We start from the raw sequence: 27,104 nt of genomic DNA on the forward strand, positions 1-27,104 counted from the left end.
TTCTCTCTTTACTCAGTTAAAGGGATTCTACCATTAAAAAACCTTTTTTTCTAGGTAACACGTCGGAATAGCCTTTAGAAAGGCTATTCGTCTCCTACCTTTGGAAGTGATCGCCGCCGCGCCGTTCGTTCGAAATACCAGTTTGTACTGGTATGCTAATTAGTTCTCTCGCAGTGATGGGGGCGGGCCTCAGCGCAGGAGATGCGATGGGGCGTCCCCATTGCTGCTCGAAAACCGACTCCAGCGCCGCCTGTCTTCTTCTGCATCCGCCCCTGCCTTCTTCGGCTTGACGTCGGACGCCTGCGCAGTACGCTTTGTTCGGTGAAGTTCGCCGAACGTACTGCACATGCGCGAAATTGCGGTGTCGGCACTATGGCCGCGGGCATTGCCGAACAAAGTGTACTGCGCAGGCGTCCGACGTCAAGCTGAAGAAGGAAGGGGCGGATGCAGAAGAAGACAGAGGCGGCACTGGAGTCGGTTTTCGAGCAGCAATGGGGACGCCCCCATCACATCTCCTGTGCTGGGGCCCGCCCCCATCGCTGCAAGAGAACTAATTAGCATACCGGTATTTCAAACGAACGGCGTGGTGGAGATCACTGCCAAAGGTAGGAGACGAATAGCCTTTCTAAAGGCTATTCCGACGTGTTACCTAGAAAAAGTTTTTTAATGGTAGAATCACTTTAATGGAGAGGGTAGGGACTGATTTACCTCACAGCCTGCACAGACATGTATGCAAACTGTTGCTGAGCACAAAAGACTGAGGATTCTGTAAATCTCAGGGCTCATTCACATCTGCGCCCGGTCTCCGTTCTGCAGGTTTCTGTTCCCTGCACAAAACAGAGGCAGGATACGGAAACCTGCAGGACTCTTTCTCACCCATTCATTTGAATGGGTTTGAAAGCTGTCCGGTAGTGAGCAGCAGTGAGCGTTTTATGCTCTCTGCCGCAAAACCGTTTTTGTTAATCTGGACACAAAGTCAGACATGCAGTACTCTGTGTCTAGTTTTAAAAAAAAACGGTTTTGCGGTGGAGAGCATAAAACGCTCACTGCTGCTCACAGCCGGACCCGGTCTGTGGTTTCCGTCTTCTTGCATGCAGAAGAGGGAAACCACAGAACGGAGACCCGAACTCAAGTGTGAACCTAGCGTCAGTTTACAATGTACTATGTGCTTGTGGCTGCTTGTGTGATTATTGATGTGATATTATTCAGACAGCAGGTAACTTTCCTGGCTCATAGATTTATTTATTTATTTATTTTTAGTTATTTTTCTTGTTGCTTGTTTCTTTATCTGCTTGCCTGCATGTATTTGCAGTTCAGTTCCTAGATCTACTATATTATGGTCACTTGGGCTTTTCTTATCTATTTGTTTTAAATTTCATATTATGCAGCCATATGATGTTATTACAGTCTGTAATATTTCACCATGTAGAAGATGTTAATAGCAAAGAGGTCATGGTTCTTATACCCTCACTGATCTCTTAGACTGTTAGGACCCCAGTAGATCAGCTACTGCTCACTCACTGTATTTTTGATAAAAACTGTTGTGGGTACTATAGTTGTATGACTTTCAAGTATGTGAGATACCACTACAGCACCCATAACCATTGCTATCAAGAATACATTGTAGGGAGGGAGTAGTGGACTCCAGTGAAACAGTGCACAGAGGCCCACAAGACTTTACTTATGCCACTTCATATATACCATTAAAAGTTATATGGATCAGTTGGAATAGAAGTTGCACAGCAAGCAGAGTTAAATGGAAGTAGAACAAATGTAGAAGAAATTGGAAGAGCACTCACCCACATCGAGGCTCATCTTCATAAAAAACTTCTTTTATTAAGGTAGCACATCTTTAAAAACAATTCGTGCAGGGAGGGAAAAACAGCATAGAATGGCAAGCAGGCAACAGTCGTTTCGCGCAGCTATGTGCGCTTTCTCAAGCCTCAAAATGCAATCCCAGATAGACAAAAGAGCAGGTTTAAAGAAGTTTTTTATGAAGATGAGCCTCGATGTGGGTGAGTGCCCTTCCAATTTCTTCTACATTTGTTCTACTTTCATAAGTGTTTTTTTCTGGTCGTTGAGCACCCCTACGGCTCGCTATATATAAGGTTTAATCCTCACAGTCACCTCCAATCTACTAGGACTTTTATTCATATATCCAGCAGTGCCATCCTATATATCTTCTCCGTTCTTTTTCTACATAAGAGTTAAATGGAATACTACAAAAAGTAGAAAAAAAAGACTGTAGCTCACCATATAGATTGATCCGGACTCGCAGGGTGCACCGCCAACCTCCTCTGGACTAGTGGAGTAGAAAATCCAATGTAAAAATGATAAATAGGTCCGCACTCCTGCTGAACTCTTTTTAAAATTTAGCTTTTAATTCAGCATATTAAAATCGGGTATACAAAAATAACAAAATACGGTACCAAAAAAGTGAAAGTGGAAAAATCACAAAAGGTGATTAAAAACCAATCCGACTGACGCTATGATTAAGGGGTAGAATGCCCTGAAACGCATCAGCCGGATGGGTTTTTAATCACCTTTGGTGTTTTTTTCCACTATTTTGGTACTTTTTTGGTATTTTGTTATTTTTGTATACCCAATTTTAATATGCCGAATTAAAAGCTAAATTTTAAATGGAATACAGTATATACCTTCAACAGTTACAGGGATGATCTAGAACAGAAAATGCACAGCAATCAGAATCTAGAATGGGGAAATAATACAGAGAGACCTGACCTTAATGGAATATGAAAGCTGTTCTATTTTATATAATGACTGTGTTATATTTGTTTGAATTCACCCCCCCCAATCCAAGCCTTAGCTTTCCTGCATTATACATGAGACCACCCACCCATACTTCAGTTAGAAGCAGTATACAGTGTACAAATTGTTTTAGATGCAACATTACACAGAAAGCCAAAATTTGTTACCAAAGTATATTACAATAATTATTAATGTCATAAATACTCCAAGAAAATCAAAAGTTGTTTAAAAGCTGAAAGTTTAGCCATGGCTTGGTTCACATCTGCGCTTGGTTTTCTCTACGCATTTTTCATGCGGAATCCACACGAGCCCCATTATAGTCTATGGGGTCCATGGGTTTGCTAAGGTAACTGCTTTTTAATGTGGATTAGGTTTCCAAGCAGACTTTCCCCTGAAAGGAAACCTTAACGCAGATGTGAACCTAGCCTATGCTTTAATATAATGAGGGAGTAACATCACCATTTACTAGCTGGATGCTGCCACTGCCTGAAAATCCGCTTGGGGATCCCCCGAACAGAACCCCAATCTGCTTCAAAAATAAGTATAAGGGGGTCTGCCGGGTTTCTACCCAAAAAGGGCAGAAAGCAAGCTTGCAGCGCTTTTCTCTCTGCATTTTTCAAGCGGAAAGGGAAACAGAATTCCCGAGCAGGGTTCCAGCGCTGATATGAACCCAGCCTATTCCTGATTTACTCCGGTCACTGTGTTTCTCTGTTCACATTGATTAGCCACACTGCTGCAGCAAAGCAATTGATAATTTTTCCTTGTTCTGAGGATTTTTCATATGCAGATGATTCTGGTAACTTCATTTAGGTCTGCTATAAAAGATTGATGCCACACTGTGTTCCTGAGCCTAAGGCCCCATGTTGCGGAAAAACTACTTTTTATGATGTTGTGGTTGTTTGAGGCAAAGCCAGGAGTTGATTAAGCAGAAGGGAGAAGTGTAGGTGTTTCCTTTATAATTTACACTCCTTTTATAGCCACTATAGGATTTGACTAAAAAGAATGCATCAAAATCTCCAACAACAAAATAAGCTGCTTTTCTGCAACATTGGGCCTTAGCCTTTTTCTGTAGATTTTGCTGCGGTTTGTTGAGCCAAAGTCAAGTGTGACTTGAAAAGGAATTTAAAACATAAAGCAAGAACTTATACTTTTCCCTTTTGTTAAATTCACTCCTGGATTTGGCTCAAAAACCTGCAGCAAAATCTGCAACAACAACAACAAAAGAGCAGCTTTTCCACAATGTGGGGTCTTAGCCTGAATGTGACTATTGCTGCGTTCAGTCCAGGGGCCACTTATGCTTTCATTTCCCATTTCAGATTTATATCAATACTGTCCTGCAGTTTTGGAGCTAGTTCACACAGAGTTTTTGCAGGGTGATGTTGAAGTAGAATCTGCCTCAAAATCTGCCTGCAAAAAATGCTCCTATTGGCTTCAATGGGAGCCACTCGCTTTTTTTTCTTGCTACCATTTTTTTTACAATAGCGGGAAAAAGAAGTGAGATGCCTCTTCTTCTCGCGGATTCATTTGGGCCTAATCAGGAACGGAATGCCGGTGTACTGCATCCACATCCTATCGTGTCGAGCCGTGCGGAAAGTTCACTTGTGGAATTTGGTTTCTGCCGTGTCAACATAACCTTGCTCAGTGGCGTAACTAGGAGTGGCGGGGCCCTGTGGCGAACTTTTGACATGCCCCCCCCCCAAAACCGACCCCGAAGACCTCGACCGACCCCCTCCTCCGCACTCTATTATGTCCCTTAGTAAGCCCTGCACACAGTATTATGTCCCTTAGTGGCCCCTGCACACAGTATTATCCCCAATAGTGTCCCCTGCACACACAGTATTATCCCCAATAGTGTCCCCTGCACACACAGTATTATCCCCAATAGTGTCCCCTGCACAAACAGTATTATCCCCAATAGTGTCCCCTGCACACACAGTATTATCCCCAATAGTGTCCCCTGCACATACAGTATTATCCCCAATAGTGTCCCCTACACACACAGTATTATCCCCAATAGTGTCCCCTGCACACACAGTATTATCCCCAATAGTGGCCCCTGCACACACAGTATTATCCCCAATAGTGGCCCCTGCACACAGTATTATCCCCCATAGTGGCCGCTGCACACAGTATTATCCCAATAGTGTCCCCTGCACACACAGTATTATCCCCAATAGTGTCTCCTGCACACACAGTATTAACCCCAATAGTGTCCCCTGCACACACAGTATTAACCCCTATAGTGTCCAATGCACACAGAATTAACCACAATAGTGTCCCCTACACACACAGTATTATCCCCCATAGTGTCCCCATATGTCCCACTGTGGACACCTATAAACAATTATTATACTCTGGGGTCTGAAAAGGGGAATAAAAACATCAGAAACAGTTGCTTACCTGTTCCTGTCGGCCTCCGCTCTTGTCCTGCTTTAATGACGTCGGACGTCACATGACCCGGGAAGCAGGCCTGGGTCATGTGACGTCAGACACGAATGACGGAGGCCTGACAGGATCATTGAGAGGTAAGTAACACTGTTTGTTATGTTCCTTACCTATCCCGGGCCTCCGATCATTATACTCGGGGGTCTGCAAAGACCCCCGAGTATAATGATAGTGTTTGTGGGGTCCGCGGTTCACTTACCGATCCCGGCCCAGCCAGGATCGGCAAGTGAATAGGGCCCGTAACGGACTATTGAAAAAAAAATCCGTAGCGGCTGTCACCGGGCCCCCTAATGGCCCAGGCCCTGTGGCAGCCGCCTCCGCTGCCTCTATGGTAGTTACGCCACTGACCTTGCTATTACTGCTACTACAGAGAAGTTTACAGTTGAAATGATAATGTTTCACTTTCTGTAGCTAGGTTCAGTAAAAATGTGTGGCACTGGCCTAAATCCAGCCATTTTCCTCATTCATACAGGTCACAGGGCAATTCCTGATACATTTGCCTAGAAACAATTCCACTGGTGGGCCCTAGACACCCCAGTCCGACCCTGAGGTGCACCCTCCATTCAGCTGTGAGCCTAGGGATAAATGTACTTGTAGCTGGAATACATTTTCCCCGTCATGTACGCCAGATTTTTGGCATAAATGATAGTAAATATGGCGTGGCTGATGTGTGCGAAAAAAGTGGCGAAGGCAACAAAGATTTTGAAAAGTCAGTGTTTTTGCACAAAACATTTTTTTTTTTTTTTTTTTTTTTTTTAAACTGAGGTACTAGGATTTATTAAATCTGGGCCATTGTAACCACATTTACTTTCATTAACTGCAATGATGCAGCGATATCCTGCAATCATTGGGCACACAATGTTACCATGTAGCCCTCGTGTAATTATGGAACAACATGTGCCATTAAGCATGGCAATTTGCATAAAAGTGTGTGGAGATTAAAATGTTAGTTATTTTTCTGGTAAACTTGTCTCATCTTAATCATTTATGCCAGTTAATGAATGCTGACTCTTGATGATGCTGTGAAATTTTACAATGTGATCATTTGAGAAGGCAGCCCTGCATGCAATAAATGGAAGCACAGCACCATCTACTGGTCATATATTATTACAGTCGCTTAGTATGAGGTTCTGTATAGTTGGCATTGTATAAACATTTTTACGCTAGGCTCAGTGGTGAACCTAGCCCCTCTTCTGCCTGAGGTGGACGATCAAAAGACGCCCCCTCCCCCCCGATCGTCCGCATCAGGTAGTGTCTTTTGATCGTCCGCATCAGGTAGCGTCTTTTGATCGTCTGCATCAGGTAGAGGAGGAAAGTGTGTGTGCTAGTGGTAACATTACAGTGAATACAGTGTAGTAATATTTTATTACTTACAAGAGACGTCTTCCCACATTTCCAGGCTTTCTCATTTCCAGACGTCTTCCCTTTGGACCACCATGACCACTTCTTCCAGCTGTGACTTGACTCTGTAAAGTTTGCAACACAGACATTTTTGACTCCTCACTTCTCCACGCACCCAACCCCCATATATATATATATATATATTATGTCCCACAGTGGCCCCCTGCAACCACTATTATGCCCCACAGCAGCTGTGGAGCATAATAGAGGTTGCAGGGGGTCGCTGTGGGGCATAATAGAAACTAGAGAGGGACATTAAACAGGTGCAGCTGGATGAGGGACATTAAGCTGGGGGCAGCTAGAGGGGGACATTAAACTGGGGGCAACTAGAGGCAGACATGTCCCCTTCCAGCTACCCCCACGGTTTAGTATCCTCCTCCAATTGACCCCAGTTTAATGTCCCCCCTCAATCTGCCTATAGTGTAAATGCCCCCAGTTCCCTCCCTCTTGCTCTCTTCTCACCTCCTTATCTTCCTTCTTTCTCCATTCTCAGCAGCTTGCTCTTTCTGTGTAACACTGCACTGTCCTTTGTAGCTCCGCCCACTAAAGAGTCTGCTCATAGCCTAGTGAACTAAAGGACCTGTGATGATGTCATCAAAAGGTCCTTTAGCTGACTTGAATTTTGTCCTAGATGGATGCCGAAAGACAAGTCAGCTAAAGGACCCACTTGAGTTAAAGGACCTTTGATGATGTTTAGGTAAAAAAAAAAAAATCCTGTGGCTGCCGCCCTCTCCGAAAGTGCCGCCTGAGGCTGCTGCCTCACCTCGCCTCATTAAAGGTGCGGCCCAGGCAAGGCTCACACTAGCGGCTGGCTCTCTGTTGTTTTGGTCCATTGGGGAAATGAAAGACGGAGATCTGGACCACTACAATATTGGTTACACACGAATAATGCTGAACCCCATTGACTATAATGGGGTCTGCCTGGTGTCCAAACTGAAAGCATTGGAGAAAAATATCCTCTGCAGGACTTTTTTTCTCTGCCGATTTTTAGCAGTTTCTGTGACAGTCTCTAACGGACACTCTGTAAGTTGTCAACGCTCTACTCTACTACTCTTTCATTACCAACTCCCCTCCTGGCTATCTTGCTTCCCTGCTGACTATTTCCTAAGACTGGCTCCCACTTTTGGTTGTGCTCTGGCCCTGCCAAGTTCCTCCCCTATCCCCATCTGTTGCTTGGTGAAGTCTATTGTGAACCTGGTCTCTTTACTTGAGCCCTCTCAGTGCCTCATTGTTTCCTCCTCAACAGGACTGAACTGATGGAAATAACTACAAGAGCAGGTACAGGGTATCTCCACTACATCCACCACCCTGGAAAGTAAGCATCTGGTAGTTGTAGAGAAGAACAAGATGGCTAAAAGAAGAAAAGATGATGAGTATCGTATTGGACAGAGGAATTCGCTTTTGTGGAGAGAGCAGGTTCTGCAGTATGTCTAATATACAATGATAAAATTGCATCGATGAAACTGTCAAATATAAAGCAGCACTTTAACACGCGCCATTTTACATTTGCAACGAAACATCCTGAGGGGGGACAGCAGGAAGAAAGCATGTCAAGAGCTACTTAGCAGAGTGTAAGCTAGTCAGCAGCAACTCCATGTTTGGACTCAACAAGGTAACTCGAATTCAGCTAGCTTTGCTGGTGCTTTAGCCATAGTGAGAAACGGAAAGCCATTCACAGATGGTGAGTATGCTAAAACGTTCATGGTTGATGTCGTCAATGAACTTTTTGACTTTTTGAATAAAGACAAGATAATCAAATGAATAAAAGAAATGCCTCTGTCGGCAAGAACTGTTTACGATTGTACCATCGTGATGGCAACTCAAATTGAGGCAACACAAGTGAAGGACATAACTTCAGTACAATTTTTTTTCTCTCGCTTTGGATGAGACAACAGACGTAAGCCACTTATCCCAGTTCAGTCTTATTGCAAGGAATGCTGCAGGTGACACACTACGTGAGGAAAGTCTTGCTGTTTTGCCTTTTAAAGGGACAGCAAGAGGGGAGGATTTATTCAAATCTTTCACTGAATTTGCTAAATAACAAAATCTACTGATGAATAAACTTATTTCTGTGTGTACTGATGGTGCTCCGTGCATGGTGGGGCGAAATAGAGGATTCGTAGCACTTCTTCATGAACATGAAAGTTTTCACTGCATCCTACATCAGGAGGTGCTTTGTGCTCAAATGTGTGGCGAGCAGCTAGGTGATGTCGCTGGTCATTCGTGTGGTCAACTTTATTGTTGCCCGAGCTTTACATGATCGCCAGTTTAAAACACTGTTGGAAGAAGTTGGGAATAATTATTCTGGTCTGCTTCTGCACAGCCATATGCGTTGGTTGTCAAGAGGAAAGTTTTGCAGTTTGTCTGAGCGAAATCCGGACTTTTCTTGAAATGAAAAATGTTGAACATCCTGAGTTAGGTAACACTGAGTGGCTCCTGAAGTTCTACTATCTTGAGGACATAACTGAACTCCTGAACCAGCTCAAAGTGAAAATGTAAGGTGTTGGAAATACAGTCTTATCCCTTCAACAAGCAGTGTTTGCATTTGAAAACAAGCTTGAACTCTTCATCGCCGACATTGAAACAGGTCATTTACTACACTTTGAAAAACTGGGAGAGTTTAAAGATTCATGCACAGCAAGTGACCCTGCTCAACATCTTGATCTTCAGCAGCTAGTGGGCTTCACATCTAATCTTCTACAGTCATTCAAAGCACGCTTTGGAGAATTTCGTCAGCACCCATCCACATTATTGTGCAGTGGACCGCACCGACTTGAGTTACATCCCTGGTGTCTGTCAGATTTTGAGCTACAAGCTGCTGACCTGAAGACCTCAGACATGAGGGTGACTATGTTCAAGTCACTGAATGAAGATTTGGAAAGACTTGCACGACAGCAAGCAGAGTTGGCAAGCAAACACAAGTGGGTAGAACTGAAAAAACTTCAACCCGCAGACCAGATGATTCTCAAAACTTGGGACGCAATTCCTCTCACATACCATACACTGCAATATGTGAGTATTTCTGTACTGACAATGTTTGGCTCTACATATGCTTGTGAGCAGTCTTTCTCACATCTAAGGAACATTAAGACCAACCTATGATCACGTTTAACAGATGGAAGTCTCAACGCCTGCATAAAGCTAAATCTCACCACCTATAAAGCAGGCTACAAAGCCATCAGCAAATCCATGCAATACCAGAGGTTACATTAATGGTAAGTAGTACTTTATTCATCATTATTCATTATTGGTTAGCAACAGAATTTTGTATGACTCTCGCCCAATTACATTTTGAAATATGTTGCGTTCATGGCTCTCTTAGCCAAAAAGGTTCCCTACCCCTGCTCTAGAACACTGTCAAACACCACCAGTACCCACTACCTATCTCTTACCAATAACTAGATACAGCCCAACACATAGCATGGAGCACCGTGACCTCCACCTGCAGCCCCTACGCAAGTAAGTGAGTAAGGCTATGAGTAAGGGGCTGTTTTAAAGCTCCGAAACGCGTCAGCCAGACGCTTTCTCCTTTTTTTTATTGTCATCATGAGCATTTTTAATTAATTTTGTTTGTGCCACATTCCGTATGATTGCATATTAAACGTTAACTTTTAATACGGGAGTGTTTGCTCGAATCACCTTTTGAAAAAAAGGATCGCTAATCTTAGGCTGAAAGGACATTTTTCCATGCAAACCTCTGTTTCTCATGGAGCAACAACGACTTAACAGTACACTATGCCCCTTCAGGACACGTGAGTGAGGTGATATACAATTGCAACAATACTTGACCCATATTGTCCTCACCTGCACACCTTTCCTGCTGCTCCCCATAATTATAAAATATATAATACTAGCATCTGCCTGCGACTTTGTCTGCGGGTTGGTGTTAGCGCTGAGCCGCTTATATTTAGCCAATTGCTGTTGTGGATGATCCGCCTGCTCCTGCGTCTCGACTCTGCTGCATCGCAGAATATGTGCAGCATACTCAGTTGTATGTACATCTCTGCATATGGAAAGCGTACTGAGCTGTGCTACATCTGGCCATTTGGATTATAGGGGTGTTCTTATGTCAGTGAGTGAGCAGCTTCTGTGTTACAAAGGGCTGAATGGATGTTGCTGAAATGTGCCATAATTCGATCAGCCTGCTCCCGCGTCTTGGCTTTGCTACATCGCTGAATATGCGTAGGATACCCAGCTGTATGTACATGCTTGCATATGGAGGGACTACAGAGGTGTGCTACAGCACCGCGTAAGCTCTGCTACATCGGGCAATTGTGATTACAGGGGTTTAGTTATGTGACTGTCTGAGCAGCTTCTGTGTTACAAAGGGCTGAACGAATGTTGCTGAAATGTGCCAAAGTTCTCCCCCCTCCCCCATCAGAGGCAGAAGACACATTCACTGTCGTACTCACTGAAACTCTACACCTGATATACTCCTCTTGCCCACACACAGCCTGCATGTTCTATAGTCTCCTGATCTTCCATGAGACTCCATTTTCTTCAGCTTTCACAGTGTCCAGCTTCATCCAATATAGCTCCGCCCACAAAATAGTGTGTAGCTCCACCCACTGCCTAGCATGATATGGCTCAAGGACTTGTGATGTCATCACAGGTCCTTTAATGTTGTGTGTAGTGACGTCTTTTACCGGGATAAAAAGTAGCCTATGTTTTAATCGGGGTTCCTACCTATGTATGTGGCAAGCCATTTTTGCGTGATTGAGGAACAAACATCCACACCTCCAAACACACAAACTTTCACATTTCTATTAGTAGGATACCTAGAGTTGAGCGAGTAGTATTTGATCGAGTAGGTATTCGATCGAATACTACGGTATTCGAAATATTCGTGACAGTATTTAGTCCTGGTATAGCGGTCTTATTTGATAACTTTGTATGTATATAAATATTTTTTAGTGTATAGAGAAGGGCATGTGCCTTGTTGCTTTTGCACCTGATCTTTAAAGATAAGGCACAGAAGTAACTCGTTTGCCTAGGCAAAAAAAACCTTAAAAATTTACAAACAACCACTTAAAAAACATTAAGACCCCTATAAGTACCAGTAATAGACCTGTGGCACATTGAATTAACAGAATGTGACTATATTGTATGTACAAGCGGGGCCCCACTTTTAATTTTGCCCAGGGCCCCACTTTGTCTAAAACCGGGCCTGCTGATATGTGAATAAGCAAAAGCAAAATTCATTGACATGATGTGATATGGCATACATAGTGTCCTAAAACAATTGTTCATTAATGGTAATGGAGGTAGAATGTTCACATAAATATACGTTTGATAGAGGCCACAATCGCCCAGGTTCAGGAAAGACTTCAGGTTTTGTGTTGTAATTATTGAGACACTTAGGTCAGTATAGGACCTAAAGACACAAACTAGGATACTATTAATCATGACTATTTGCAGATTTCAGTGTCAGAGGGGTTCTACTGAGACTTCTGAAGAGGAGGAAGTCTTGAATAGTGCGGAAAACCGTTCACACAACTGTAGTTTTTATTTATAACAATGGACATATTCATTTCTATGGGCCCAGACACACAACCGCAGTTATTTTGTGGCCTTGTGTCTGCTGTTGTCAATGAACACAAATTTTGAAGCATGTCCTACTTTTGGAAATATTCGCATCACAGACAAGTGAATTTTTTTTGAAGATTGCAGATCAGTATTTGTGGACAGCAAAACCACTATTCTTGTAGAAAGGAGGCCTGACTACTAGCAGGTCTGTGATTGCCAGTAATGTGGCAGATTTTTTTTTTATTGTTCTGCTGTGAGTCAGACTGTTGAGAATGTGTCACAAGGGAGGACGCAAACACAGCCAGTTTTTCAAGAAATAAATACTCAGTGACCATATTAACTGTTTTGTTTGTTCCAGGCAGAACAACAAAAAAAAATGATGGTAGTGCTTCTTTAAACAAGAGCTCTATTCACGCTACTAGGGTTAAGTATCAAAACCGCAAGTGGTATGTCATGCCTGCATATCCTTTATTATTTTTAAGAATTTCTCCTCAACCTCATTGTGTGGACCTGTAGTTGCTGGATCCCAGATCTGGCCAAGATTTATACAGATGAAGATATATATATTTAGTAGATATAGCCATTTATTTTGTTATTTATATTGACAACTTTTTAAGTAAAAAAGGAAAAAAAAATACCAATTTTATTACACTATTGACAATTTTATTTGTATTTCTTTTATGGCATAGATTGCAAAACCTATTACCTGCACAGTTACCGTATATACTCGAGAATAAGCTGACTTTTTCAGCACATTTTTCATGCTGAAAAAAGCTCTGCTTATACACGAGTCAGGGTCCACGGAGCACAGAAAACTAGAAGGACCTGGAAGAGGGAGGTCATTTAGTGCTACTGCTCTGTGATTGGCTTGTCAAGAGGTCACGTGACTGTGATGTCATCAAAGGTCCTGTAGCCACTGGCATGTAACATTTGCAGATAAGGTTGAGTCTAAATCTTAGTAGCTCCGCCCACACCAGAGTCCAATCACATGGTTATGACGTCATCAGAGATCCTTTAGCACACTAGGATTTAGCATCTACCCTGCAGATGAGTGGCCAGGATTCATTGTGTCTTATGGAAGATGTCTGTTGTATGGAGGAGAGGAAGCTACAGTAAAGTGACACACACAGGTACCTTCCTTTAGTTAGTCTGCCTATTAATGTCAGGCATTTGGGGTTATTCATTTAGTTTCAGTAACTCCATGTGCCTCACATTAATAACAGTTAACGCCATCATGTCCCTCATACATACCTCCCAACCGTCCCGATTTCTGCAGGACATTCACGATTTCGGTGACGTGTCCCGCGGTCCTGGTTGGAGGGAGGTATATCCCGATTTCAACTCAGATCTGCGTCTGGAGGATCTGGGGGCAGAGATGGGGGACATGAATCTGGGGGCAGAGATGGCGGGACATGAATCTGGGGGCAGAGATGAGGGGCATGAATCTGGGACAGAGATGGAGGGGACATGAAACTGGGGACAGAGATGGGGGGCATGAAACTGGGGGCAGATGAAGAGTGTATATGAAACTGGGGGAGAGATAGAGGGGGGACATATAATTTACGGGTGACTGTAGGAGGATTATACTGTGTGTGCGGGCACATGAAAAATTAATGAGAATGGGCGGAGTTAACATAAAAGTGGGCGGAGCTAAATTTGCCACGGCGCGCATAGCACACATTTTGTCCCTTTTTCAGTTCTTCAAAAGTTGGGAGGTATGCTCATATTAACCCCTGTGTGCCCCATATAAGGGTTACTAATATGTGAGACACATGAGGGTACTAATGAAGGACCTTAATTATGAAGATACCTAATTATTACCTCCATATGTCCCACATAGTGGTAACTCTTATGTGAGCCACAAAGGGGGTTAATGTGAGGGACATGATGGGGTTAACTGCTATTAGTATGATCCCCATGGACTTACTAAGCTGCAATGCACATGACCAGACTTTTTATCTGCAATGGTGGATTTCACCCCCCTCGGATTATACCACAGTTTTTTGGTGGTAAAATTTGGGGTCTTGGCTTATATTCGGATCAGCTTATACTTGAATATATACGGTACTATAGGTTATACAGTACTTGCTGATATGTAAAATCTCAGCACACAAGAGCTATTACATGCCTTACTTTAAAAGGGCCAGTCTATGCGTTTACTTCTACCTGAACAACTGTAATCTCTGTATAGCACTAACATATTCTGCAGCAGGGGCAGTGGCGTAACTAGGAATGGCAGGGCCCCGTGGCGAACTTTTGACATGCCCCCCCCCCCCCCAACCAATGCCGAAGACCTTGACCGACCCTCTCCTCTGCACTCTATTATGTCCCTTAGTAAGCCCTGCACACAGTATTATGTCCATCAGTGGCCCCTGCATACAGTATTATGTCCCTTAGTGGCCCCTGCACACAGCATTATGTCCCTTAGTGGCCCCTGCACACAGTATTATCCCCCATAGTGGCCCCTGCACACAGTATTATCCCCAATAGTGTCCCCTGCACACAGTATTATGTCCCACTATGGACACACCCCAGAGTATAATAATCGGAGACCCGGGGGAATAAAAACATTAAAAAAAAAAACAGTTGCTTACCTGTCCCCCGGCTCCTATGCCACCGGCTCTCGTCCTTCTTCAATTACGTCGGACGTCACATGACCCGGGAAGCAGGCCGGGTTCATGTGACTTCAGAGACGTCAGACAAGTATGAAGGAGGCCTGGCAGGATCGTGGAGAGGTATGTAACAGTATTTTTTACTTTCCTTTACCTCTCCCGGTCCGCCAATCATTATACTCGGGGGGGGGGGGGGGGGGGTCTGCAAAGACCCCCGAGTATAATGATAGTGTTTGTGGGGCCCTGCCAGGATCGACAAGTAAATAGGGCCCGTAACGGCCTATTAAAAAAAACAAAAAAAAAACGCAGCAGTAGCGGCTGTCACCGGGCCCCCTAATGGCCTGGGCCCTGTGGCAGCCACCTCCGCTGCCTCTACGGTAGTTACGGGGACTGATGTGTTAGCATTTACCGAATGGTATTCACTTTCCAACAAAAGGAACAAAACATTGTTGATTCATTCTGTTACCACTTAGAAAGGTGAAAACACTATTTAGTGCAATTCTGTATAAGACATCAAATGGTCACTTTGCATATCCAACTAATATGGAATAAGTTGTGGCACTCAATTTTCATGTATTTTGGGTTTGTTGACTTTACTAGTGATAGATAAATGCAGTAAAACCGAGACATACAGATTCCATGGGTCATGAATGTGTGGAAGTATAGATGTTATATATTTTGTCTGTGATGAAACCACTTAGCTGCCTGTAGAGCTCAGATGAAATGGCACTTTCATAAAATCCACCTTGAACACTCCAAGGACACTTAGCAGTGATTCCTGTTTTACGCAGCCTATAACTGGTAACAAGTGCTACTGTAATTTACCATTGCATTCTTTATTGTCCTTTGTTTCTTGAATGAAGCAAGTGCTATAATTCCTAATTGTAGTGCAAAATCAATGTGTTTAGAGGCCCTTCAGTTCAGACAAGAGCTCATGGATTGCAGTAAAAGTCACTGTCCTAATATTTATCAGTCATGAGGTCGTCTTGTTGATTTATTTTATACCTAACATCTTTATATTTTTCACTCTTATTACAAGTAGGATAAAATTATGCAAATAAAAATCTTTTTTTTTTCAGTGATACACCAGGGGGATTGGCATTTTCGCCGTTACTTCCATGGGCCAAAGCTTTGGTATGTTTTCCTGGCGGCAGCTATAACTACCTCCAGGTCACCTTTAATTACTGAGCGTGACCGTTGCGTCATTGCTTCTTCCTGTGTTTGATTTATAGAGTGGTGACCAAACAATAGCATTGTTAACTGGAGGTGCGGGTCAAAGTAAACTAAATGACCATTATTGATGATTATAAACATAATAAAATGTGTGACAATGACAGTATCCCACTATATTCCCTACATGTAGAGCACAGCGGAAATAACCTCTGTATGAAGCAGGCCATTTATCATTAGCAGTGCAGTGCATTTCTTAGCATTCCTCTATGAAAGAAAGAAGTTTAATGGAAGTACAATACAATGTGACACTTCAAGAATACAGAAGTGCATTGATGTATTAAGCCATCCTCCAATCAATGTGTTATTTGCATTACCTCTGAGGAAAGCTCTTCTCCTCCTCTTCTTCATCCCTCCAGTGTAGCATGTTTAATCATGGCTCCGAATTCCCCCGTGCTCCCCAGCAGCATTGTGTTGCCATTCTTCTTCTACGATATTTGCATTTGTTCTACCTCTGTTCGTACATCCCTGCACTAACAAGATCTGGCTCTAGACATTACCAACAAATTTGCATTTACATTACAGAGAGGAGCTCTCACAACTTTACTTTTAGTATGAAAACATAATTTCCTGTTGAAAAATCCAGTTTTTATTTGTCACGATTATGTGAGACTTTTTGCTGCGCACTGTAATAAATCAAAAGTGTCAAAGTTGTCAAATAATGTGGGAACCAGTATATCGTATACAGAGCGGTGTAAATGACAAATGTGATGCCTTCTAAATTGTAAGCTCTCAAGAGCAGGTATCTCATTCTGATTGTATCTCCAAGCTGCGAAATTCCAGCATGTACTTCTTACTCAGTACAGTTTCCTGGATGAAAGACTATTTAATAAATCTATAATAAAGATAACTTTAAATTATGTATCCAACTAGGATTGTCAACCATTGGAAATGCTGTGTTTTTGTTGTATAATACCACCCTATTACTATTTAATTTATTTATGCTTACTGGTATAGCACCCTCATATTCCGCAGCGCTTTACAGACATTGTCAATCACTGTCCCATATAGGGCTCACAATCTACATTCCCTATCAGTATGTCTTTGAAGTGTGGGAGGAAGCCCACGCAAACACAGGGAGAACATACAAACTCTTTGCAGATGTTGTCCTTCGCAATGGTTAATGCATTTGTTAAAGTAGATACCACTGGTGGTCTGGCCATCTGTGTAGTTTGTAGAGGTCAGGATTAGAGTGCACGTTGATTAAACCATTGGACATCTCATTCCAGTAGTGATGCAGAGTTCCTTGACTCTGAGTCAGGTGGATTATGCTTTACATGCCAAGCTGATGTTTGTTTGGCACAATGATCACTTTGGTTGTGCTGACTAAGGCCTCGTTCACATCTGCGCCAGTAATCCATTTGGGGGAGTCCGCATGTGAACCCCACTGAACGGACTACGAAATGCATTTGCTTGCAGTGTGCAGTAAAGCATACGAATCCACATAGACTATAATGGGGTCCATGTGCTTGCCGCGAGATCGCCGCAGGTAACATGTAGACAGGAAAGTACTTCACAATCTACTTTTCTGTCTGCATGACTCGTCCGGAGATCTTTTGGCAACCACACGGACCCCATTACAGTCTATAGGGTCCATGTGCTTTCACTACACACTGCTTGCAAATGCATTGGGTAGTCCGTTGGGGGTCCCCATGCGGATTACCAAACGCAGATGTGAACCAAGGGTAAGTTTAGGGAATACTTGGTGAAGTTGGAATTGTGCAGCTGATTTCAAGTGCCATATTAGCACTTATGATTTCAAGATCTCTTTTCACATGTCTTGTCACAAGTTACAACCCATTTGAGACAATGTGTTCTTAGACATAAGGACAACAGATTTCTGGCAATATGGGGTTACTCTGTGTTTTATTGGCAGATATTGCTTTACACCTGCTATGGAATATTATTTAACAATATTCTGAGTACAGGGAAAGTCTGGTTGCCCATTGTAATAAGTAGAGGGGTGTAAATGTTATGAAGTTAGTGTAGTGGTGCATGGATGTAGGTAGTTTACGAATGCAAAGTAATAGATGTAAGGGTAGTGCAGAAAAGTAATAAATGCAAAAACTACATGAATAACAATGGTAACCCTACCCTGTTTAGGGCTAGCAATATATAGCAATCAGAAAGTGTGGGAGAGAGTCAGTAATGTCCCCACTGCCATCAAGTTAGTCCTAGTATCAAGTAATACTGTAATTAAATATTGATTTATCTTCCATTTTACATTACACTGGTTAAAAGGATTTCCAGTTACAACTTTGTATTATTTTCCATCACCAGATGGTTTATTTTCATGTTATCAGGTCCACCAACTTTTAATGTCTGTAAACACCAGGACCGCAAGTGGCAAATCTTCACTTCTGTTCAGGGTTTTACCATAGCTGACAGACCCTGCTGAATCCACAGCAAAATGAAGTCTTTAAAGGGGTTATCCAGCTTCCAAAAATGATCTGCAAATACATCCACAACAGTGCTAAATACTCAACGTTTGCTGCTGTGAAAACACAGCAGGGGTGGGGTGGACACTGCATTTTACAGTATCTAGAAAGTGAATGAGATGCTGGCTAATCCCATCCACACATTGCATAAAAAAATTAGTGTTTTTGAAAATCTTAGCATGTCAATTGTACCTGCGGATACACTCACACTTTCCCTACAGGTATAATAAGAGCAGAAAATATGCAGCGTGGGTTTTGTTTTGTTTTTTGCGTAAGCCTACGGGTAATATTACCTGTGCTATGGCGGTTGATTATAGTCTATGCTGTAGTCATGAGTCATGTGGAGAGGAAAGTAGTTCATGAAGTATTTTCCTCTCCACATGTTGTGTCCAGACTCCGTGTGGAAAACACACGGGAACAGTCTATGGCAGGGGTAGGGAACGTACGGCTCTCCAGCTGTTGCAAAACTACAACTCCCAGCATGCATACTGGCTCTGCTGTTCTGGGAACTCCCATGGAAGTGAATGGAGCATGCTGGGAGTTGTAGTTTCACAGCAGCTGGAGAGCCGAAGGTTCCCTACCCCTGGTCTATGGGATCCGTGTGCTTTCATAAGCTCACCGCTTGTCAATGCGTTCGGGGGGGGGGGGAGGGAGGGGAGGGAGGACCACAAGCGGACTCCCCGAACGGAATACCAAACGCAGATGTGAACCAGGCCTAAATCCCTATCTGGGACTAAGGCCGGAAGGGCAACTGTGTTGCAACTGGCCTGCCATGATTTAAAAGCATGGTCTGCACAAAGTGGGAAATGGGAATGTCCTCTTGTGCCACCTGTGCACGGGATCTGCTTCTGCAACTCCATTCATTAAATGAATAAAAGCCACAGAAGCACAGGACAGGATTAGGACATGTCCTATCTGATGCTGCCCGCACATGGGACTGTGATAATCAAGGTCGTGTGTATGGGGCCATAGAAAAGAATGGGTCAGTGTATTCTCTGAAATACACAGACAGCACACTGACCCACAGCACGGTTGTCTGCAACTGGCCTTAGGTATCAGCAGTATTTTAAAGCAGAATAGTGTCATAAAGTGCATACATTTAAAGTGAGAAAAAAAGGCATAAAACATTTAGTGCAACTCATAAAGCACATAACACATATACTTGTTTCTTACACCTCATAACTGGCATAAATGTAGAAAAAATTAGCATGAAAGTATTACACACATCTTTTATACATATATAATATATAGCTGCAAATATAATATATAGCTGCAAATTATCAACATAAAGAGTGAAAAATTTCCAGGGGTTAATTTTTTTTTTTTTTTAATACCCTTAGGATAGGTCTTTATGCTCCAGATAGGACAGAAACACCTGATTAGTGGGGGCCAACATCTGGTCCCTAGCACCATGGATCTTGTAATTTTTAAAGTCATGGATTAACCCCTTCCCGACATCCGCCGTAATAGTACGGCGCATGTCGGGTCTGTAACTATGGCAACTGCCCGGGAGCCGGGCGGCCGCCATAGCCGCCGGGTGTCTACTGCTTTAAGCAGTTATCTTTAAAGCAGTATCTTTATCTTTTAAGCAGTAGACAACCGGCTCTAATGTCTCCGATCGGTCCGGAGGCGCCATTTTTCCGGCGGCGCATGGGCGCTGCCATTTTGCCGGTGATCGCTGGCTCCTGGAGCATGCTCCAGGGCCGACGTCACATTGCCATGACAGCCGGTAGCCTTTACAAGGCTCCCCGGCCGGTCTGCAATCTCTATCTTTTGCAGGCTGGTCTATGCAGCCTGCAAAAGAAAGGATGATTTTTTTGCAATGCATTAGCATTGTAATGCATTGCATTAGTGATCAGACCCCCTGGGGTTCAACACCCCTAGGGGGTCTAATAAATGCGGGGAATTTTTTTTTAAAAAAAGTAAAAAAAAATATAAAAAAGTATTAAAAATTAAAATCACCCCCCCCCCTTTCCCTAGAACACATATAAAAGTAGTTAAAAACTGTGAAACACATACATGTTTGGTATCCCCGTGTCCGAAATCGCCCACTCTACAAATCTATAAAAATATTTTTCCTGTTCGGTAAATGCCGTAACGGGAAAAATAGTCAAAAGTTCCAAACCGCTGTTTTTTCACTGTTTTGATTCTGATAAAAATTTGAATAAAAAGTGATCAAAGCAATAGCATTTCCCGAAAATGGTAGAACTAAAAAGTACACTCGGCCCCGCAAAAAAAGCTGCCCTATGCATCCCCGTACACGGAAGTATAAGAAAAGTTATGGCTGTCAGAATATGGCGACTTTTAGAAAAAAAATTTTTTAACAGTTTTGGATTCTTTTTAAGGGGTCAAAATGTAAATAAAACCATATAAATTTGGTATCCTTGGAACCGTACCGAAACACAGAATACAGGGGCCATGTCATTTTGGCTGCACAGTGAACGCCGTAAAACCAAAGCCTTAAGAAAGTCGCAGAAATGCATTTTTTCTTCAAATCCACCCCATTCTGAATTTTTTTCCAGCTTCCCAGTACATTCTAAAGAATAATTAATGGTGGCATCATGAAGAAAAAATTGTCCCGCAAAAATTAAGACCTCATATGGCTCTGGGAGCGGAAAAATAAAAAAGTTATGGGGTTTAGAAGGAGGGGAGTCAAAAATGAAAAACAAAAATAAAAAAATGCCATCGGCGGGAAAGGGTTAAAGGTTATATTTTATTCAAAAGTCTGGATGGAGAAGCAGTCTTCTATTTGGTGATTTAATACCTAATGTTTTTGTTTTTTGTTTTTTTTTTCTTTTACTACTTGTAGATTCCCTGGGGGCTTGAAGCAATCTTTATGTTGCTTACACCATAGATTGTAATACTACTGTACTGCAGACTATGTAAAAGTTGCTAGGTTTGTATTAGATTTTGCCTGAGGCAGGATTAAATACATTAGCAGGTTTGGGAGCCTTCAGAAATCTCACAACTGCCATGACAATGGAACAGAAAGTGCAAGTAACCACTGTGGTCATATCTGACCATAGCATCTGAAGGGTAAGTTTCTGTTCACAGGGCAAAATTTTTCTTACCTGAAAAACTGAGCTTCAGGAATTTTTCCTAACGGAAAAACTCAGCTTCAGAAATTTGAAGCTGAATTTTTCCACTTGACCAAATTTTGCAGCAAATTACGTATCTGCCAGGCAAAGCTTTCTGCTACCCATTCACCTCAATGGGTGTAACCAGGTGGGATCCACTTGAAAAAAAATCAACTATAGTGCCAAATTCTGCCATGTGAACATACAGTTTAGGGTCCATTCACATGGAGAAAAATGGCGCTCTATTTGGCACTGAATTTTCAGCGTTGAAAAAAATAAAAGCCTCCCATTGATTTCAATGGGTTCTGTTAGTTTTTTTTTTTTTTTTCCCACTAGCGGAATTTTCCATTAGTGGAAAAAAAAAAAAGCTAGCATAACCCATTGAAATCAATGGGAGGCTTTTTTTCACCGTGGAAAATTCCGCTAGTGGAAAAAAACAGGTAGCGGAACCCATTGAAATCAATGGGAGGTTTTTTTTTTTTTTTCAGTGCTAAAAATTCAGCGCCAAATAAAGCGCCGTTTTCCTCCATGTGAATGCATCCTTTTAGTCTATGATCGGAGTAATTTCAGGCCACAGACACTGCTGGTTATCTGCTATGTAAAACAGCAGAGAACCCCTCAGTGTGTGTTACCTTTAGGCTAAGGCCGCAGGTAGCGGGTAGCAAAAAAGCACTGCGGGAAAAACCATGCCAGCATCACAGTTTTTCCCGCAGAAGGTTTCCTCTATGGACTTTTAGCTTCCATTATACCTTTTGGGAAATTTGCATCAACGGTTTTGGAAAACGCAGCGTTCACGCCATGTGGGGCCCCAGCCTTAAAGACACAACATATACAGTGAATGTTAGGAATGTGGTTAAGGCCAGGACCCCACGTGGAGTAAACACTGTGGTATGGCTGCCAGCTTTTCTAGCTAATCCCAACCACACATTGCAGAAAAATATCCACAGCAGATATGATGCGATATCAAAACCGTTAATTCGGAGAATGTTAAATATACTAACAAAAACATTGATATTTTCCATATAGGTATAATTGAAGCAGAACGTCCGCAGAGGAAACAGACAGAAATCACTGTTCCAGACTGTTCCGTCTAACGACAAGTCCTGGTGATTGCTAGTGGTGCCATAAGTTGGACCCCCAGCTATAAGACACTTATTCCATATCATATGGACAGCTAGCTGGTACCAACTGAAGCATTTCAACCTTCAATGTCCTAGAACACCGGGAACTTTACCTATATACATATATTTACCTTAAATATGAGAACAACTGTTCAGAAAAATGGTGAATGCTTTACTTATTGCCCAGAGTCTCTCATACAGTATATAAACACTTCCCAGGATATCACCCCCAACCCCAGAATATCCACATGAGCTGTTTATAATGATTCTTCACATGTTCTTGTAGGTTTTGCAGTTCATAATCTGTGACTCTTTATAAATGATCCCATGCTGTGCAGCACATTCCCTTTGCTTCCTATATGAGAAAAAGAAAAATATGACATGTTATATACTGAATGAAAGCAAGCTTTAAAATGAGAAATTGATTGTGTTTAGCCCCATGGTAGATATTCTTTAGATTGTCTTTGCGATATACATCCTGTCTTCTTGGGTCCTGCAGGATACCGCATGGTGTCAGCAGTTTTCCTGGAAGATAATCTTATGCTGAGCATATCTGCAGCCTGCTAGAGCAGTAATGATGCTTTGCAGTGTGATTCTCATGCATTTACCTGCCAGGCTCTCAGCTGCATTGTCTGTGTCCAAAAATGGTTTTGTCCCTTAAAAAGCTTCACTTAAGAGCATAAAACAATGTGGAGAGCTTTATCTTATTTCTGCTAATATACCTGGGGTCTAAGGTCATTTGCAGTACACTGTGTATTTTATGGAGGAAAGCCCCAAAGTACAGTAAAACAAACCGTGTGTGAATTACCTCTGTTTATTTCTATAGAGATTTAAGTAAATATATTTCCCTGCATACTGCAAAGCACCATTTTGTTTTGCTTGTTTCACACTGCAGAGGGGTTTTGCTGAATATAGCCCTGGCTATCTAAAATTACATATATTGCTTCAACCATTGTGTTGTTATAAGGTCCATTGTTCTTTGATTATTCATTTTAATAATATGTCTTTATAAACATTGGAGCTCTGGTTTTCTGAAGCCACTACTGTATCCTAGCCACTGCACAGTGCCACACCCATGCCATTGGAGGAAAAGATTTGAGATATTTATTAGAGATGAGCGAACACTAAAATGTTCGAGGTTCGAAATTCGATTCGAACAGCCGCTCAATGTTCGTGTGTTCGAACGGGTTTCGAACCCCATTATAGTCTATGGGGAACAGATACTCGTTAAGGGGGAAACCCAAATCCGTGTCTGGAGGGTCACCAAGTCCACTATGACACCCCAGGAAATGATGCCAACACCTCTGGAATGACACTGGGACAGCAGGGGAAGCATGTCTGGGGGCATCTAACACACCAAAGACCCTCTATTACCCCAACATCACAGCCTAACAACTACACACTTTACACACTCAATACCACCTCTCTGACAGTAGGAAAACACCTTGAAACATGTGTATTTGGCACTTGCAGTGAGGAGAGCTTGTCACCAGCAGTGAATTTGGCCCTTGTAGTAAGTTGAGGTTGGCACCAACATTTGTTTTGAAAATCAGGGTGGATTGAGCCTCTAACCAGCAGAGTTTGGGCAAATTCATGGTGGAGGGAGCCTCTAAAAACCCCAGTTTGGACCAATTCATGGTGGAGGGAGACTCTAAAAACCCCAGTTTGGACCAATTCATGGTGGAGGGAGACTCTAAAAACCCCAGTTTGGACCAATTCATGGTGGAGGGAGCCTCTAAAAACCCCAGTTTGGACCAATTCATGGTGGAGGGAGCCTCTAACCAGCCCAGTTTGGACCAATTAATGGTGGAGGGAGCCTCTAAACAGCCAAGTTTTGGGAAATTCATGGTGGAGGGAGCCTCTAACCAGCCCAGTTTGGACCAATTCATGGTGGAGGGAGCCTCTAACCAGCCCAGTTTGGACCAATTCATGGTGGAGGGAGCCTCTAAACAGCCCAGTTTGGGCAAATTCATGGTGGAGGGAGCCTCTAAAAAACCCAGTTTGGACCAATTCATGGTGGAGGGAGCCTCTAATTAGCCCAGTTTGGACCAATTAATGGTGGAGGGAGCCTCTAACCAGCCCAGTTTGGACCAATTAATGGTGGAGGGAGCCTCTAACCACCCCAGTTTGGGCAAATTCATGGTGGAGGGAGCCTCTAACCAGCCCAGTTTGGACCAATTAATGGTGGAGGGAGCCTCTAAACAGCCAAGTTTTGGGAAATTCATGGTGGAGGGAGCCTCTAACCAGCCCAGTTTGGACCAATTCATGGTGGAGGGAGCCTCTAAACAGCCCAGTTTGGGCAAATTCATGGTGGAGGGAGCCTCTAAACAGCCCAGTTTGGGCAAATTCATGGTGGAGGGAGCCTCTAACCAGCCCAGTTTGGACCAATTAATGGTGGAGGGAGCCTCTAAACAGCCAAGTTTTGGGAAATTCAAGGTGGAGGGAGCCTCTAACCAGCCCAGTTTGGACCAATTAATGGTGGAGGGAGCCTCTAACCACCCCAGTTTGGACCAATTCATGGTGGAGGGAGCCTCTAACCACCCCAGTTTGGACCAATTCATGGTGGAGGGAGCCTCTAAACAGCCCAGTTTGGGCAAATTCATGGTGGAGGGAGCCTCTAACCAGCCCAGTTTGGACCAATTAATGGTGGAGGGAGCCTCTAAACAGCCCAGTTTGGGCAAATTCATGGTGGAGGGAGCCTCTAACCAGCCCAGTTTGGACCAATTAATGGTGGAGGGAGCCTCTAAACAGCCAAGTTTTGGGAAATTCATGGTGGAGGGAGCCTCTAACCAGCCCAGTTTGGACCAATTAATGGTGGAGGGAGCCTCTAACCACCCCAGTTTGGGCAAATTCATGGTGGAGGGAGCCTCTAACCAGCCCAGTTTGGACCAATTAATGGTGGAGGGAGCCTCTAAACAGCCCAGTTTGGGCAAATTCATGGTGGAGGGAGCCTCTAAACAGCCAAGTTTTGGGAAATTCATGGTGGAGGGAGCCTCTAACCAGCCCAGTTTGGACCAATTCATGGTGGAGGGAGCCTCTAAACAGCCCAGTTTGGGCAAATTCATGGTGGAGGGAGCCTCTAAAAAACCCAGTTTGGACCAATTCATGGTGGAGGGAGCCTCTAATTAGCCCAGTTTGGACCAATTAATTGTGGAGGGAGCCTCTAACCAGCCCAGTTTGGACCAATTAATGGTGGAGGGAGCCTCTAACCACCCCAGTTTGGGCAAATTCATGGTGGAGGGAGCCTCTAACCAGCCCAGTTTGGACCAATTAATGGTGGAGGGAGCCTCTAACCAGCCCAGTTTGGACCAATTAATGGTGGAGGGAGCCTCTAACCACCCCAGTTTGGACCAATTCATGGTGGAGGGAGCCTCTAACCAGCCCAGTTTGGACCAATTCATGGTGGAGGGAGCCTCTAAACAGCCCAGTTTGGGCAAATTCATGGTGGAGGGAGCCTCTAAAAAACCCAGTTTGGACCAATTCATGGTGGAGGGAGCCTCTAATTAGCCCAGTTTGGACCAATTAATTGTGGAGGGAGCCTCTAACCAGCCCAGTTTGGACCAATTAATGGTGGAGGGAGCCTCTAAAAAACCCAGTTTGGACCAATTCATGGTGGAGGGAGCCTCTAAACAGCCCAGTTTGGGCAAATTCATGGTGGAGGGAGCCTCTAACCAGCCCAGTTTGGACCAATTAATGGTGGAGGGAGCCTCTAAACAGCCAAGTTTTGGGAAATTCATGGTGGAGGGAGCCTCTAACCAGCCCAGTTTGGACCAATTAATGGTGGAGGGAGCCTCTAACCAGCCCAGTTTGGACCAATTAATGGTGGAGGGAGCCTCTAACCAGCCCAGTTTGGACCAATTAATGGTGGAGGGAGCCTCTAAACAGCCAAGTTTTGGGAAATTCATGGTGGAGGGAGCCTCTAACCAGCCCAGTTTGGACCAATTCATGGTGGAGGGAGCCTCTAAACAGCCCAGTTTGGGCAAATTCATGGTGGAGGGAGCCTCTAAAAAACCCAGTTTGGACCAATTCATGGTGGAGGGAGCCTCTAATTAGCCCAGTTTGGACCAATTAATTGTGGAGGGAGCCTCTAACCAGCCCAGTTTGGACCAATTAATGGTGGAGGGAGCCTCTAACCACCCCAGTTTGGGCAAATTCATGGTGGAGGGAGCCTCTAACCAGCCCAGTTTGGACCAATTCATGGTGGAGGGAGCCTCTAACCAGCCCAGTTTGGACCAATTCATGGTGGAGGGAGCCTCTAAACAGCCCAGTTTGGGCAAATTCATGGTGGAGGGAGCCTCTAAAAAACCCAGTTTGGACCAATTCATGGTGGAGGGAGCCTCTAATTAGCCCAGTTTGGACCAATTAATTGTGGAGGGAGCCTCTAACCAGCCCAGTTTGGACCAATTAATGGTGGAGGGAGCCTCTAACCACCCCAGTTTGGGCAAATTCATGGTGGAGGGAGCCTCTAACCAGCCCAGTTTGGAC

The 27,104-nt window shown here is 43.5% G+C and overlaps 1 long non-coding RNA gene across 1 annotated transcript in view; it reads right to left on the reverse strand.

Moving 5' to 3' along the window:
- Positions 1–22,807: 22,807 nt before the first annotated feature.
- The window catches only part of LOC142208503 (uncharacterized), a 105,559-nt gene continuing 101,262 nt past the window's right edge, over positions 22,808–27,104 (reverse strand). Inside the window, exon 3 of the long non-coding RNA XR_012716892.1 lies at positions 22,808–22,974. This is a non-coding gene — a long non-coding RNA (uncharacterized LOC142208503). The remainder of the gene's footprint in view (positions 22,975–27,104) is intronic.

The sequence above is a fragment of the Leptodactylus fuscus genome, chromosome 6, assembly GCF_031893055.1.
Source record: "Leptodactylus fuscus isolate aLepFus1 chromosome 6, aLepFus1.hap2, whole genome shotgun sequence".
Classification (NCBI taxonomy): Eukaryota; Metazoa; Chordata; class Amphibia; order Anura; family Leptodactylidae; genus Leptodactylus; species Leptodactylus fuscus.